The sequence below is a fragment of the Bufo bufo genome, chromosome 5, assembly GCF_905171765.1.
Source record: "Bufo bufo chromosome 5, aBufBuf1.1, whole genome shotgun sequence".
NCBI lineage: Eukaryota > Metazoa > Chordata > Amphibia > Anura > Bufonidae > Bufo > Bufo bufo.
Window position 1 is genome coordinate 443,109,181 of NC_053393.1, and position 15,397 is coordinate 443,124,577.

The 15,397-nt window shown below is 47.6% G+C and overlaps 1 protein-coding gene across 4 annotated transcripts in view; it reads right to left on the reverse strand.

Moving 5' to 3' along the window:
* Positions 1-7,512, reverse strand: part of TAX1BP1 (Tax1 binding protein 1) — a 113,579-nt gene extending 106,067 nt beyond the window's left edge. For 2 of the 4 annotated variants that reach the window (XM_040433581.1, XM_040433577.1), the window contains exon 1: positions 7,333-7,512. The gene's annotated coding sequence lies outside the window, so the exon portion shown is untranslated. The remainder of the gene's footprint in view (positions 1-7,332) is intronic. The other 2 variants (XM_040433579.1, XM_040433580.1) reach the window with 2 other exon arrangements.
* Positions 7,513-15,397: the final 7,885 nt, after the last annotated feature.

Here is a 15,397-nt window from a genome sequence, read left to right on the forward strand (position 1 = left end):
ATGGAGTCGCAAAATAATATATATATATCCGCGCCGCAAAAATAGAACATGTACTATTATTGTCTGCGTTACGGACAAGGATAGGACTGTTCTATTAAGGGCCATCTGTTCCGTTCCGCAAAATTAGGAACGCACATGTCCGGTATCCATGTTTTGCATGAGCCCTTAATCATAGTCACACTGAGGGTTATTATATGATGTCACTCGTCCGGTCATGACATCAGCTGTGTGCTGCAGCTACTTCAAGGGATTTTCCTGCACAGCAACGCTCCGAGCCATTAGACGCAGGTCCCTGTACATAGGGATGATAGTATTAACCCTTTCCCTCTCAGCTTCTCACGTCTGATGGTATGCCATAACAATCTAAGGGTACTTTCACACTAGCGTTAGAAGAATCCGGCAGGCAGTTCCGTTGCCAGAACTGCTTGCCGGATACGAAAATACGTATGCAAATGAATATCATCTGTTTCCGGATCCGGATTAGTCTGACAAATGCATTGCAATACCGGATCCGTCTCTCCAGTGTCATCTGGAAAAAGAAATCCGGTATTTATCTTTTTCACAGATTTAAAGGTCTGCGCATGCACAGACTAGGAAACTGTATCCATTTTTCCGGAACACTTGGTACCGGATCCGGCATTAATACGTTTCAATGGAAATTAATGCCGGATCCAGCAATCCGGCAAGTGTTCCTGAATTTTACAAATACCATAAAAAGGGATGGAACTGAAGACATCCTGAACGGATTGCTTTCCATTCAGAATGCATTAGGATAAAACGGATCAGTTCTTTTCCGGTATAGAGCCCCTAGGACGGAACTCAATGCTGGAAAACTTTAACGCTAGTGTGAAAGTACCCTTACATGGGAATACCCCTTTTAAAAAATCATGACGAGTTTGGTCTGAAAAAACTAGATTGACCCTCACAGAGCTCTGACCTTAAAGGGATATTCTGACGTTTTTTATTTTATTTTATTTTTTTATTTAATTCACGCAACCCCTCCCCCTCCTTGGAACTAACATCTTTTGCTTCAATACTTAACAGTTGCCTACCGGTTCAGCACTGCTCTCCCGAATATGCCCTTCAGCAGTCAGCGTCTGAGGATAACTAGCCTGGTCAGGGGATGGGATAGGAGTCTATGCGCTACAGCGCTAACGAGAGATTCAATATCACACATGCCCTGTGGTGATAGAGTGCAGGGGGAACACCATGAGAATGTCATCAGTGATGACTGACACATTCAGGCCTCGTTCACACTTCAGTGTTTGGTCAGTCATTTCCATCAGTGATTTGTCAGCCAAAACCAGCAGTGAAGCCTACACAGAGAAAGGCCTCATGCACACGACAGTTGTTTTTTTTCGTCCGCAAAAAAAAAGGATGCAGCATCCATTTTTTTTGGAGGATCCGTTTTTTTCCACAGATCCCATGTAATAAATGCCTATCCTTGTCCGCAAATTAGGACATGCACAATTTTTTTTGCTGAAGGGAAACACGGACAACGGACGCAGAACACAAACGGATGAACTATCAGCATTTTTTTGCTGACCCATTGAAATGAATGGGTTCCTATCCGCAAAAAAAATGGAACGGAGGCCGAGAAAAACGTGTGCATGAGGCCAAAGTATAATGGGAAGATCTGCACCTGTTCTGTGGTTTTCACCCGCACCTGACCAAACACTGGAGTGTGAACAGGGCCTCACTGAAAGTTGTAACCAGGCTTGGATCACATGCACCATGTACAACACGTGATCCAGGGAGAGCCAGGAGCAGATCATTTTCCCAGTAGGCAACTTTTAATAAGTGTCAATGAAAAAGTTGTTAGGCCCCTTTCACACGGGCGAGACTTCCGCACGGGTGCAATGTGTGAGGTGAACGCATTGCACCCGCACTGAATCTGGACCCATTCATTTCTATGGGGCTGTGCACATGAGCGGTGATTTTCACACATCACTTGTGCGTTTGCGTGAAAATCGCAGCATGCTCTATTTTGTGCGTTTTTCACGCAACGCAGGCCACATAGAAGTGAATGGGGCTGCGTGAAAATCGCAAGCATCCGCAAGCAAGTGCGGATGCGGTGCGATTTTCACTAAAGGGTTGCTAGGAGACGATCGGGATGGGGACCCGATCATTATTATTTTCCCTTATAACATGGTTATAAGGGAAAATAATAGCATTCTGAATACAGAATGCATAGTACAATAGGGCTGGAGGGGTTAAAAATAAATAAAAATAATTTAACACACCTTAAACCACTTGTTCGCGCAGCCGGCATCTCTTCTGTCTTCTTCTTTGCTGTGCACAGGAAAAAGACCTGTGGTGACTGCGCTCATCACATGGTCCGTCACATGTTCCATCACCATGGTAAAGGATCATGTGCTGGAATGGACCATGTGATGAGCGCAGTGACGTCATCAAAGGTCCTATTCCTCAAAGAAGACAGAAGAGAAGCCGGACTGCGCGAACAAGTGGATGAGGTGAGTTAAATTATTATTTTTTTAACCCCTCCAGCCCTATTGTACAATGCATTTTGTATTAAGAATGCTATTATTTTCCCTTATAACCATGTTATAAGGGAAAATAATAAAGATCGGGTCCCCATCCCGATCGTCTCCTAGCAACTGTGCGTGAAAATCGCACCGCATCCGCACTTGCTTGCGGATGCTTGCGATTTTCACGCAGCCCCATTCACTTCTATGTGGCCTGCGTTGCGTGAAAAACGCACAAAATAGAGCATGCTGCGATTTTCACGCAACGCACAAGTGATGCGTGAAAATCACCGCTCATGTGCACAGCCCCATAGAAATGAAAGGGTCCGGATTCAGTGCGGGTGCAATGCGTTCACCTCTCGCATTGCACCCGCGCGGAAATCATTTTTGCTGTGCACATGAAAAGGACCTGGGGTGACGTCACTGTGCTCATCACATGGTCCGTCACATGATCCATCACCATGCTAAAGATCATGTGATGAGCGCAGTGACGTCATCAAAGGTCCTATTCCTCAAAGAAGAAGACAGAAGAGAAGACGGGCTGCGCGAACAAGTAGATTAAGGTGAGTTAAATTATTATTATTTTTTTTAACCCCTCCAGCCCTATTGTACTATGCATTCTGAATTTAGAATGCTATTATTTTCCTTTATAACCATGTTATAAGGGAAAATAATACAATCTACACAACCCCGATCCCAAACCCGAAGTTCGGGTTTGGGTACCAAACATGGCGATTTTTCTCACGCGCATGCAAAACGCATTACAATGTTTTGCACTCGCGCAAAAAAAAATCACGCATTTTCCCACGACGCACCCGCATCTTATCCGGGCCAAAAACATGACGCCCGTGTGAAAGGGGCCTTAGTCTCAAGAAGAGATTAGGGGAGGGGGTTGCATGAAATAAAAAAAGAAATCTTGACATTTCCCGGCCTTTAAACAGAACCTGTCACCATGAACTGCAGTGCAATCTACAGACAGAATGTTATAGATCAGGAGGAGCTGAGCAGATTTATATATAGATCTATGGGAAATTCACACCTCTGGGCTATTTCTGCGCAGGAGTCTCTGTGACTGACAGCCTGCCCTGTAGGCTTAGGGCACTTTCACACTTGCGGCAGAGGATTCTGGCAATCCGGACGCAAACTGATGGCATTTGTCAGACGGATCTGGATGCGGATACGTCTCACAAATGCATTGAAATACCGGTTCCGTCTCTCCGGTGTCATCCGGAAAAATTGATCCAGTATTAATTTTTTTGGCATTTTTAAAGGTCTGTGCATGCGCAGACTGGAAAGCTGGATCCGTTTTGCCGGAACACTTAATGCCGGATCCGCCACTAATACACTTCAATGTAAATTAATGCCGGATCTGGCGTTTCGGCAAGTGATCAGGATTTTTGGCCGGAGAGAAAACTACAGCATGCTGCGGTATTTTCTCCATCGAAAAAACTTAAGGCCCCTTTCACACGGGCGAGTTTTCTGCGCGGATGCGATACGTGAGTTGAACGCATTGCACCCGCACTGAATCATGACCCATTCATTTCTAAGGGGTTGTGCACACGAGCGGTGATTTTCACGCATCACTTTTGCGTTGCGTGAAAATCGCAGCATGCTCTTTGTGCGTTTTTCACTTAACGCAGGCCCCATAGAAATGAATGGGGTTGCGTGAAAATCGCAAGCATCCGCAAGCAAGTGCGGATGCGGTGCGATTTTCACGCACGGTTGCTAGGAGACGATCGGAATGGAGACCCGATCATTATTATTTTCCCTTATAACATGGTTATAAGGGAAAATAATAGCATTCTGAATACAGAATGCATAGTAAAATAGGGCTGGAGGGGTTAAAAAATAAATAAAAAATAATTAAACTCACCTTAGTCCACTTGATCGCGCAGCCGGCATCTCTTCTGTTTCCTTCTTTGCTGATTGCAGGAAAAGGACCTGTGGTGACGCCACTCCGGTCATCACATGATCTTTTACCATGGTGATGGATCATGTGATGGACCATGTGATGACTGGAGTGACGTCATCACAGGTCCTTTTCCTGCAATCAGCAAAGAAGGAAACAGAAGAGATGCCGGCTGCGCGATCAAGTGGACTAAGGTGAGTTTAATTATTTTTTATTTATTTTTTAACCCCTCCAGCCCTATTTTACTATGCATTCTGTATTCAGAATGCTATTATTTCCCCTTATAACCATGTTATAAGGGAAAATAATACAATCTACAGAACACCGATCCCAAGCCCAAACTTCTGTGAAGAAGTTCAGGTTTGGGTACCAAACATGCGCGATTTTTCTCACGCGAGTGCAAAACGCATTACAATGTTTTGCACTCGTGCGGAAAAATTGCGCATGTTCCCGTGTGAAAGAGGCCTAAGAGGGACTGAACTGAAGACATCCTGAACGGATTGCTCTCCATTCAGAATGCATTAGGATAAAACTGATCAGTTCTTTTCTGGTATTGAGCTCCTGTGACGGAACTCAATACCGGAAAAGAAAACCACTAGTGTGAAAGTACCCTTAGGCAGGAAACATCTTGCTTGATCTCTCTGCATTTCGGCATTGCCGGGAACTTGAAAGTCTCCCTCCGGCCACATTAATTTTAAGGACGAGCGAATATTCGGTCGCAGCCCAGCAAATATGCAGAGAATCGGCCAGAAGAAAACCACTGTTGATGGGGCCGGGCAAACACTTTCAAGCTCCCAGCAATGCCGGAATGCAGAGAGCTCCGGCAAGCTGTTCCCTGCCAGATCCAGCCTTAGTCATGCAGAGTTAGCATGGTCTCCTTGGACAGCGCACATATTATTGGCTTTAAAGGGATTGTCCGCTTTCTGATATTAATGACCTTTTCTCAGGATAGGTCATCAATATCAAATCTGTGGGGGTCCGACTCCCACTGCCGATCCACTGTTTGAATAAAATGCAGCGCTCCTACCATCGCGGTGTTCTTTTTGCCGTCGGCATTGCAGTGGTGGGCAGTGTACTTACCGCTCCGCCAGTCCATCACTTGGATGGGAAGGGGCGGCTGTAGTTACACTCCGTCCAATTCAAAGGACAATGGAACTGGAATTACACTGCTCGCGGCTGCAATCCTGAGGACAGGTCATCAATATGTGAAACAGGACAACCCCTTTAAAATGGTTTTCCAGGCTTTTACTATCATCAATAACAGATTGGCGGGGGTCCGACACATTTAGCACCCCCACCGTGCGCACGTGCCGCCTCTCTTCCTGCTCGCCGCTGCTAGGTCAACAGCAAGCATGAAGAGAGACCGGAGGCGGCACGCGCCCATGTGTCTGGTCTGTGGTTTTCATGGACCACTGTTAGGAGATGCACTGGAAACTAATTTTCAGCCTAGCAGTGTCCGTAGAAAATAGATGATACATGGAGAGCACAAAACGGGCACAAGGACCAAACACGGACCCTTCAGGGATGAATCGCTGACCATCTTGTCATGGATGTCATCATGGACACAGACATGTGAAAGGAAAACGCACAGCGAGCCACACTACTCCCGTTGTTCTGATCCGTCAGAAGAACAGAATTTTTTTTCTAAAGTTATCATTTATTTGGAGCATCCGTTGCTGTCACAGGACTTTTTCTCCCATCAAAAATAACAGATCTCTGAACTGACAAAAATGAGCCCAATAGACGCTCAAAATAAAGGATTGTCTTGTTTGGTGATGTGAAGCCGGCCTTACAGAAACATCGTAGTCCCCATTCGCTTATATAAAGAATGCTAAAAACAGGTCCTGAAGACCCCGATAACTTGGACCAGAACCAATTAAAGGGGTTGGCCCATCTGGGACATACAGTTATGATATGCCATCAATGTCAGATAGGAGCGGGCCTGATCTATCTACATAATGGGGCCCCGAAGTGAAGGAGAGCGCAATGCGCACGTGCAGCATGCTCTCCATTCATCGCTATGGGAGTTCCGAAAATAGCTAAGCGAGCGCACTCGTCCCATAATGGAGAGCGCACCACCCCGGCACAGCCACCACTTCATTCACTGCTATGGGACTGCCGAAGATAGCCAGGTGCTATCTGCACTGTTTTTGGAACTCCCATAGCGGTGAATAGAGGGGGGTGCTGCTGCTGCTGTTCTCTGTTCACTTCAGGGGCCCAATCTGAACATAGGAGAGGGTCCCAGAGGCAGAACCGGCACTTGGGTGACACTGTTGGCATCCATGTCCCAGGTGGGCCCACCCCTTTAATACCACTGACAATGAGGAGTAACCTGGGAATCTCTCCTTGTGTTATGTACAGGTGCCAGCAGCAACACTAGGGGGCGCTACAAGAAGAAAGGAAATTGAATAACTCAGGGAAGCAAAAGTAATATTATAATCGATCAATTTAAAAAACTGCTACAATGAAATGTGTCCGACTCAAAAAAGCCAACTAAAAGCTTCCTCCCTGGGAACACAGGAGAATGGCATGAGCTGCTCTTCCATCTGCCTTGTGTTTCAAGGTTAAGGAGATAATGGCAGCAGAGCCTTGTCAGCAGCTCTCCCTTGTGCCCACCACTAGAGGGCAGTGCATGACGTCACCTGTCACAGGTACATCACCTGGGCTCACGTTCTTACCTCGGCAGACACCTGCAGTGAAAGCCACGCCCCCTTTACAAAGCATCTTAACGGCATAGGGGCGCGGCCAAGAGTGACGCAGCGATAACCACGCCCCTAAATTGTCCTAACTACGCCAGTGAGGCCTGTAGTTGCAGCGACCTTTTCCGTAACTGACGTGAAGGCTCCAGACATACCGGGCAGCGATATGAGCCCGCCCTCTATGTACCCGCTACCTGACTTGCCCTTAACCCCGTTCACACCGAGGCGCACGTCCTACTTACACAGTGCTGCTGGGAGATGAACTGTGCCGTCTACGCGGACACCGGGGAGTCCAGAGGAGCCCAAGCCAGCGGGTGTTACAGAAAGCGGGCACCCGAGCGCTTCCGCGTGTCAGCTTCTCTGCTTGTTTTCGTTCTCCTACTCGTCAGACTGCGTCACTTCCGGTACCCATGACGTCAGGGGGAGGTTGTCAGCTGATTGTGGGATTCCTGTGAGGAGAGGTGTAGTACCCCCGCTGACCTCATGGAGCGCTAGCACGAGGACACGTATAGAAACCTGCGCAGGCTGCAAACTCATTAGGTCCCTTTCACAGGAGAGTTATAGGCTACTTTCACACTAGTGTTTTTCTTTTCCGGCGCTGCGTTCCGTCCTAGGGGCTCAAATCCGGAAAAGAACTGATCAGTTTTATCCTAATGCATTCTGAATGGAGAGCAATCCGTTCAGGATGCATCAGGATGTCTTCAGTTCAGTCTTTTTGACTGATCAATCTTTTCAGAAAACCGTAGCATGTTGTATTTTTACCTCCGGCCAAAAATCCTGAACGCCGGATCCGGTCTTTTTCCCATTAACTTGCATTAACGCCGGTGCCGTGTGTTCAGTCAAACCGGATCCGGCTTTTGCATGTTAAACCTGAAAAATGTAAAAAAAAAAGTTAAAGTCCATAAATGGCGGATCCGTTTTTTCCAATGCATTTTTTCATTGTGATAAAAATCCTGATCAGGATTCAAATGTAATCAGTTTTCACACGTTTTTCCGGATCCGGCGGGCAGTTCCGGTGTGCCCTAGGCCTCTTTCACACGGGCGTCACAGATTTTGTCCGGATGCGTTCAGGGAAAATCATGCGATTTTGCTTGTCAGTGCTGTCAGTTTTTTATGCGATTGCGTCGCGTTCTTGCGCTTTTCCTGTGCGTGTGACTAGATTGTGTTTTTGTTATTTGGTTAAATATTTAATGTTTTTATACACGGTATGTGAAATAAGCAAAAATACTTCATTTATATAAATATAAAATGTAAGAACTATTAAATGTATGCCAGTATCAATATCAGAATTAATACATTTTTTGAAAATAAAACTCTTCTAACAGAAAAATATAAAAACAATGAAAAATTAAAAATTTAAGAACTAGCTAGGTGAGAAAGGGGGAGGCAGAAACTGGTGCCCAAGGCAGGCCGTTTGGGCAGGTTGTACAGATGGCTGAGAGGGGCCGGCTTGTGAGGATGATGAGCCAGGCTGGCCATATGAGCGAGGTAGGGGCCCATGAATGTGCCTACTTATTTCGAATTGTTGGGGAACCTGTGGACCCTGTTGAATGTGGCGGGGGGCCAGACATGTGGCCATGGGTGCGCCAATTTTCTAGCCCTGTAAAAATTCCGGTGGGGTAATTTGGTGGAGTGGCTGCCTCCAGAACTATACCAAGAGCCGCTTGGGTTCTGAGTACACCTTCTGGAGGCAGACTCCGCAAGTAAGGTCCTCGGCTTCTAGCATAATGATCAAACTGATCCTCCTGGGGATTTGTAACTGCCTTGGCAGGCGCCATTGTTGTGCGCAACTTCTCCAGCGACTCTTTACTTCTGCAACTTGTAATAAAAATAAAAACTTTTACCAAACAATACAATCTTACAGAGGATAACGTATGCCATGTGCTATGCTATGCTATAAGGGATGATAACGTATGCCATGTGCTCAGGGCCGCTGATAGAAATCATGGGGCCCCGTACAGCATACATGACGGGGCCCCCTTCAGCTCCACCCCCTGATCCCTCCTTCAGCCACACCCCTGGCCCCGCCCTTGGCCCCTCCCCAGACGCCGCCTTGAAACAACATGCAGATTTGTCTACAAGTGATATTTATGGCGCTGGGGGGTCGTCTGTGAATGGCGCTGTTATGGAGGAGATCTGTGAATGGCACTGTTATGGAGGGGATCTGTGAATGGCACTGTTATGGAGGGGATCTGTGAATGGCACTGTTATGGAGGGGATCTGTGGATGGCACTGTTATGGAGGGGATCTGTGGATGGCACTGTTATGGAGGGGATCTGTGGATGGCACTGTTATGGAGGGGATCTGTGGATGGCACTGTTATGGAGGGGATCTGTGGATGGCACTGTTATGGAGGGGATCTGTGGATGGCACTGTTATGGAGGGGATCTGTGGATGGCACTGTTATGGAGGGGATCTGTGGATGGCACTGTTATGGAGGGGATCTGTGGATGGCACTGTTATGGAGGGGATCTGTGGATGGCACTGTTATGGGGGGATCTGTGGATGGCACTGTTATGGAGGGGATCTGTGGATGGCACTGTTATGGGGGGATCTGTGGATGGCACTGTTATAGAGGGGGATCTGTGGATGACACATACCGTATATAGCATCTTATGCTATGTGTCATCCACAGATACCCCTCCATAACAGTGCCATTCACAGATACCCTCCATAACAGTGCCATCCACAGATCCCCCCCATAACAGTCATCCACAGATCCCCCCATAACAGTGTCATCCACAGATCCCCCCATAACAGTGTCATCCACAGATCCCCCCCATAACAGTGTCATCCACAGATCCCCCTCCATAATGGTGCCATCCACAGATCCCCCCCATAAGTGTCATCCACAGACCCCCCGGCCCCCCCCCATAAGTGTCATCCACATGACAGACCCCCCCCCCATAACAGTGCCATCCACGGATCCCCCGCCCTCCCTATAACAGTGCCCTCATGACGTCATCCATATAGATCCCCCCCCCCGCCACTCACAGTAGTATACATTAATAAATCGGTGCAGCCGTGCAGGCTGCAGACAGTAACTTTAATTTTAGCACAGGCACAGCGCTCATCTCTTTACTAAAATACTACCTTACATTCAGCTCCTGCCTCCTCCCTCCACCCTCCAGTAACAAGTGCGGGCGGCAGCGCTCACTCACTGACGTCACGCGCCTGCGCCGCCTAGTGGGAGGAGCAGGCGTGTGACGTCAGTGAGTGAGCGCCGCCCCCACACTGCCTGCTGTTACTGGAGCCAGCCCACTGACAGCAAAAAAATTAAAATGGCTCGGGAGTAGGGTTGCCACCTTTTCTTCAAGCCAAACCCGAACAGAAGGGAGGGAGGGCCCCCTTCCAGGCCCCGCCTCCAGCCACGCCCATGTCCCGCCTCCAACCATGTCCCGTCTCCACCCTTGGTCGCTGTCGCACCGCGATCGTTACGCCCCTGATCCCACGCCTGCGCCGTCCCGTTTAGTATTCGGCGCAGGCGCGGGATTTACGGGACGAAGAGGAGAACTCGGACGTCAATCAACTGGACATGGGCGTGCCACTGCCAAAGGGTGAATAGACGGAGCCTCTAGGTGCTGCAGGAACGCCCTCATAGCACCTAGAGGCTCATTAGCATATGATAAGTCTTTATTTTAAGAGAACGGCGGCAGCGGCAGGCAGGGAGTTATGTACTGCTGACATCAGCACATCGCTAATGTCAGTCAGCTACATAACATAACGTTTTTTCTGATGATTGACAGATTCAGAAACCTGTTTAAAGGGCTTCTGTCACCCCACTAAACTCTTTTTTTTTTTTTTTTTCGGCTTCTTATAATCCCTATACTGCGATATATGAATACATAATGTTATTAGTCATTTTGGTTCAGTAGATAATGAATAAAACAGATTTTTATAATATCTAAATTACCTGTCTACCAGCAGGCAGGGCGGTTACTTGCTGGTAGCATCCGCATCCTCCTATCATAATGACGCCCCCTCCTCATGTTGATTGACAGGGCCAGCGAACGCGATCGTCCTCTGGCTGGCCCTGTCTGCTATCAAGTTATTGCGCCTGCGCCGTAGCGGTTTTCAGTCGGCACAGGCGCACTGAGAGGAGGACGCTCGCTCGGCCGCTCCTTCCTCAGTGCGCCTACACCAATGACGTCACATCTACACCCGGCGCAGGCGCACTGAGGAAGGAGCGGCCGAGCGAGCGTCCTCCTCTCAGTGCGCCTGTGCCGACTGAAAACCGCTACGGCGCAGGCGCAATAACTTGATAGCAGACAGGGCCAGCCAGAGGACGATCGCGTTCGCTGGCCCTGTCAATCAACATGAGGAGGGGGCGTCATTATGATAGGAGGATGCGGATGCTACCAGCAAGTAACCGCCCTGCCTGCTGGTAGAGAGGTAATTTACATATTATAAAAATCTGTTTTATTCATTATCTACTGAACCAAAATGACTAATAACATTATGTATTCATATATCGCAGTATAGGGATTATAAGAAGCCGAAAAAAAAGAGTTTAGTGGGGTGACAGAAGCCCACACTGTTACATACAATTACACAATTCAAATGTTTTATATTTCTACCTTTTTAGAAGTGAGTGACAGACTAGGACAGGTGTCAGGACTCAGAGTCACGACTGTCTTGGTCAGGTTGTCTGCAGGCAGGGCACAGTGGGCACTACATGGGCAGGCTGCTGGAGCTGGACTGGAGAGGAGAAGAAGAATGATTTCTCCCACGGAGCTCCCTCTGCCTCTCTCTCTGATGTCATCACTTCCTTATCAGAGAGAGGGAGGGAGGGACTAGGAGGCAGGGGAGGAGCGAGGGGAGGAGCCTGAACAGTGAGTGAACACAGCGCTGCCTGGCATCACTGTACTGTAGTGTGTAGACTGGAGGAGGGAGGAGGGAGGAGGGGAGGCTCGGGAGCGCTGCGCTCAGCTGATCACCCGGAGTGACAGCTTAAATATGCGATCGGAGTCTCGGTCGGACCACACTGCAGTTTGAATGAATAATCCTGTGCCCGGGTCTAAGAAAGGCTTGTACCCGGGCACAGGATTACAAACCCGGACTGTCCGGGTGAATCCCGGACGGGTGGCAACCCTACGAGTCGGGAGTCGGCAGCCCGGGCCCCCCTGCCAGCCGGGCCCGGTACAACTGGGCCAGCTGTACTGGCCTATCAGCGGCCCTGCATGTGCTATACTATAAGATAAGGGATGATAACGTACAGTGGGATGCGAAAGTTTGGGCAACCTTGTTAATCGTCATGATTTTCCTGTATAAATCGTTGGTTGTTACGATAAAAAATTTCAGTTAAATATATCATATAGGAGACACACACAGTGATATTTGAGAAGTGAAATAAAGTTTATTGGATTTACAGAAAGTGTGCTATAATTGTTTAAACAAAATTAGGCAGGTGCATAAAGGTTGAAGGTATTTTGGACCATTCCTCTTTACAAAACGTCTTTAGTTCATGGTTTGACGGCTTCCGAGCATGGACAGCTCTCTTTAATTCACACCACAGATTTTCAATTATATTCAGGTCTGGGGACTGAGATGGCCATTCCAGAACGTTGTACTTGTTCCTCTGCATAAATGCCTTAGTGGATTTTGAGCAGTGTTTAGGGTCGTTGTCTTGTTGAAAGATCCAGCCCCGGCGCAGCTTCAGCTTTGTCACTGATTCCTGGACATTGGTCTCCAGAATCTGCTGATACTGAGTGGAATCCATGCGTCCCTCAACTTTGACAAGATTCCCAGTCCCTGCACTGGCTACACAGCCCCACAGCATGCTGGAACCACCACCATATTTTACTGTAGGTAGCAGGTGTTTTTCTTGGAATACTGTGTTCTTTTTCCTCCATGCATAACGCCCCTTGTTATGGCCAAATAACTCAATTTTAGTTTCATCAGTCCACAGCACCTTATTCCAAAATGAAGCTGGCTTGTCCACATGTGCTTTAGCCCACCTCAAGCGGCACTTTTTGTCCTGTGGGCAGAGAAAAGGCTTCCTCTGCATCACTCTCGCATACAGCATCTCCTTGTGTAAAGTGCGCCGAATGGTTGAACGATGCACAGTGACTCCATCTGCAGCAAGATGATGTTGTAGGTCTTTGGTGCTGGTCTGTGGGTTGACTCTGACTGTTCTCACCATTCGTCGCTTCTGTCTATCCGAGATTTTTCTTGGTCTGCCACTTCGAGCCTTAACTGTCACGGTTGAGGATGGGGGAAACCCTCAGCCGTGCGATACCAGAAGATGTAAGTGGCTGCTCGGCCAGGACAACAGAATTAGGGAGCAGGTCACCTCCTATCGCATCCCTAATCTGACCCTGACTCCTAACCATATGAGCCAACCCTGATGGTGGGAGGGCTCATACACCGGAACCTAATAATCCCTGCTAGCCCTCAGGATTGCCCTGGAACAAGGAGCAGGGTAAGACGACCTGTTCCTCCTAGGCACGGAGGAACAGGAGTCTCACTGGCCAAGCTGCAAGGAAAAGGGGTACCAAAAACAGACCTATGGATATGGCAGGTGAACTGCACTAGTTCCACCTACCTGCCACAGCCTTGCTGACTGGATCCCTGTGCTGACAGGCTGATGTCCACACCATACTTAAATGGACACAGCCAACACATATACACACACACAGGAACCCAGATCCATAGCTGCATTAAATAACAAACAGAATACATCATCTTAACGTATAAACATCTATGACCACAAGGATGGCCCTCACTGGCAGATGGTATAAAGTAGGAGGACGACTCCAGCAGACCATGGCTGAAGTACCCCTCTGACTACTGCTCTCAGCAGAGGCTAAATAGCCCATGTACCCACACAGACACACCCAGTGTTCAGACACACAGAAGGGAATTAACCCTTCTCACACCAGGCAAGGGAAAACAGCCACATACAGGGGAAGTGTACAAACACTTATCACACTGCAGCTGTTACCGCAGGCAATGACATGTGTGGCAACCGTGTCCTGGGAGTCAGCCAGAAGGCCGAGACACTGCCACCACATGTACACAATACAACACGTTGCCTCGGGCAGCCACAAGTGAAGGGAAAATGTCAGTGCACACACCCAAACCTCGTGCACACCAAACATATAAAAAGGCACACCTACAATGACAGGTTGCCAGGTGTAACCGCATGCAGATTGCAGCAAGCTGCCAAGCAACAGCTCAGGCTGCTATACTGCCAAGTACAAACATGTTGCCAGCGGCAACCACATGTGAGGCAACAATCCAGCCGCCCTCACAATGTGATTGACAAAAACCAAACCGCAGGCAACTGCATGCGGATCAGGATTCACGACCATGACCATGGTCGTGACATTAAATTGAACTGAGCCTGTGGTCTTCCATTTCCTCAATATGTTCCTAACTGTGGAAACAGACAGCTGAAATCTCTGAGACAGCTTTCTGTATCCTTCCCCTAAACCATGATGGTGAACAATCTTTGTCTTCAGGTCATTTGAGAGTTGTTTTGAGACCCCCATGTTGCTACTCTTCAGAGAAAATTAAAAGAGGAGGGAAACTTACAATTGACCCCCTTAAATACTCTTTCTCATAATTGGGTTCACCTGTGTATGTAGGTCAGGGGTCACTGAGCTTACCAAGCCAATTTGAGTTCCAATAATTAGTTCTAAAGGTTTTGGAATCAATAAAATCACAACAGTGCCCAAATTTATGCACCTGCTTAATTTTGTTTAAACAATTATAGCACACTTTCTGTAAATCCAATAAACTTCATTTCACTTCTCAAATATCACTGTGTGTGTCTCCTATATGATATATTTAACTGACATTTTTTATCATAACAACCAACGATTTATACAGGAAAATCATGACGATTAACAAGGTTGCCCAAACTTTCGCATCCCACAGTATGTCATGTGCTATGCTATAAGGGATGATAACGTATGCCATGTGCTATGCTATAAGGGACGATAACGTATGCCATGTGCTATGTTATAAGGGGCGATAGCGTATGCCATGTGCTATGCTATAAGGGATGATAACGTATGCCATGTGCTATACTATAAGGGACATTCTCGGATAACCATTTGTACGCTTTGTGTCCACAAACTAAGTATATGTCTTCTGGAACTGCCACTGCTGTGCTATTGAATAATTGGGTAATTAATTTGGCTAACCTTCAGTGTTGTTAGCTTATATACCTGTGATAAGGTCCTGTACAGTATGGTTGTTACAGGTTAGGTCTTTTACATTCACAGCATCTACACCAATACACTGCACGTGGCTGTCTGTTTTTGAGTCATTGCAACAGGAGTGTATGTGTGAACTAA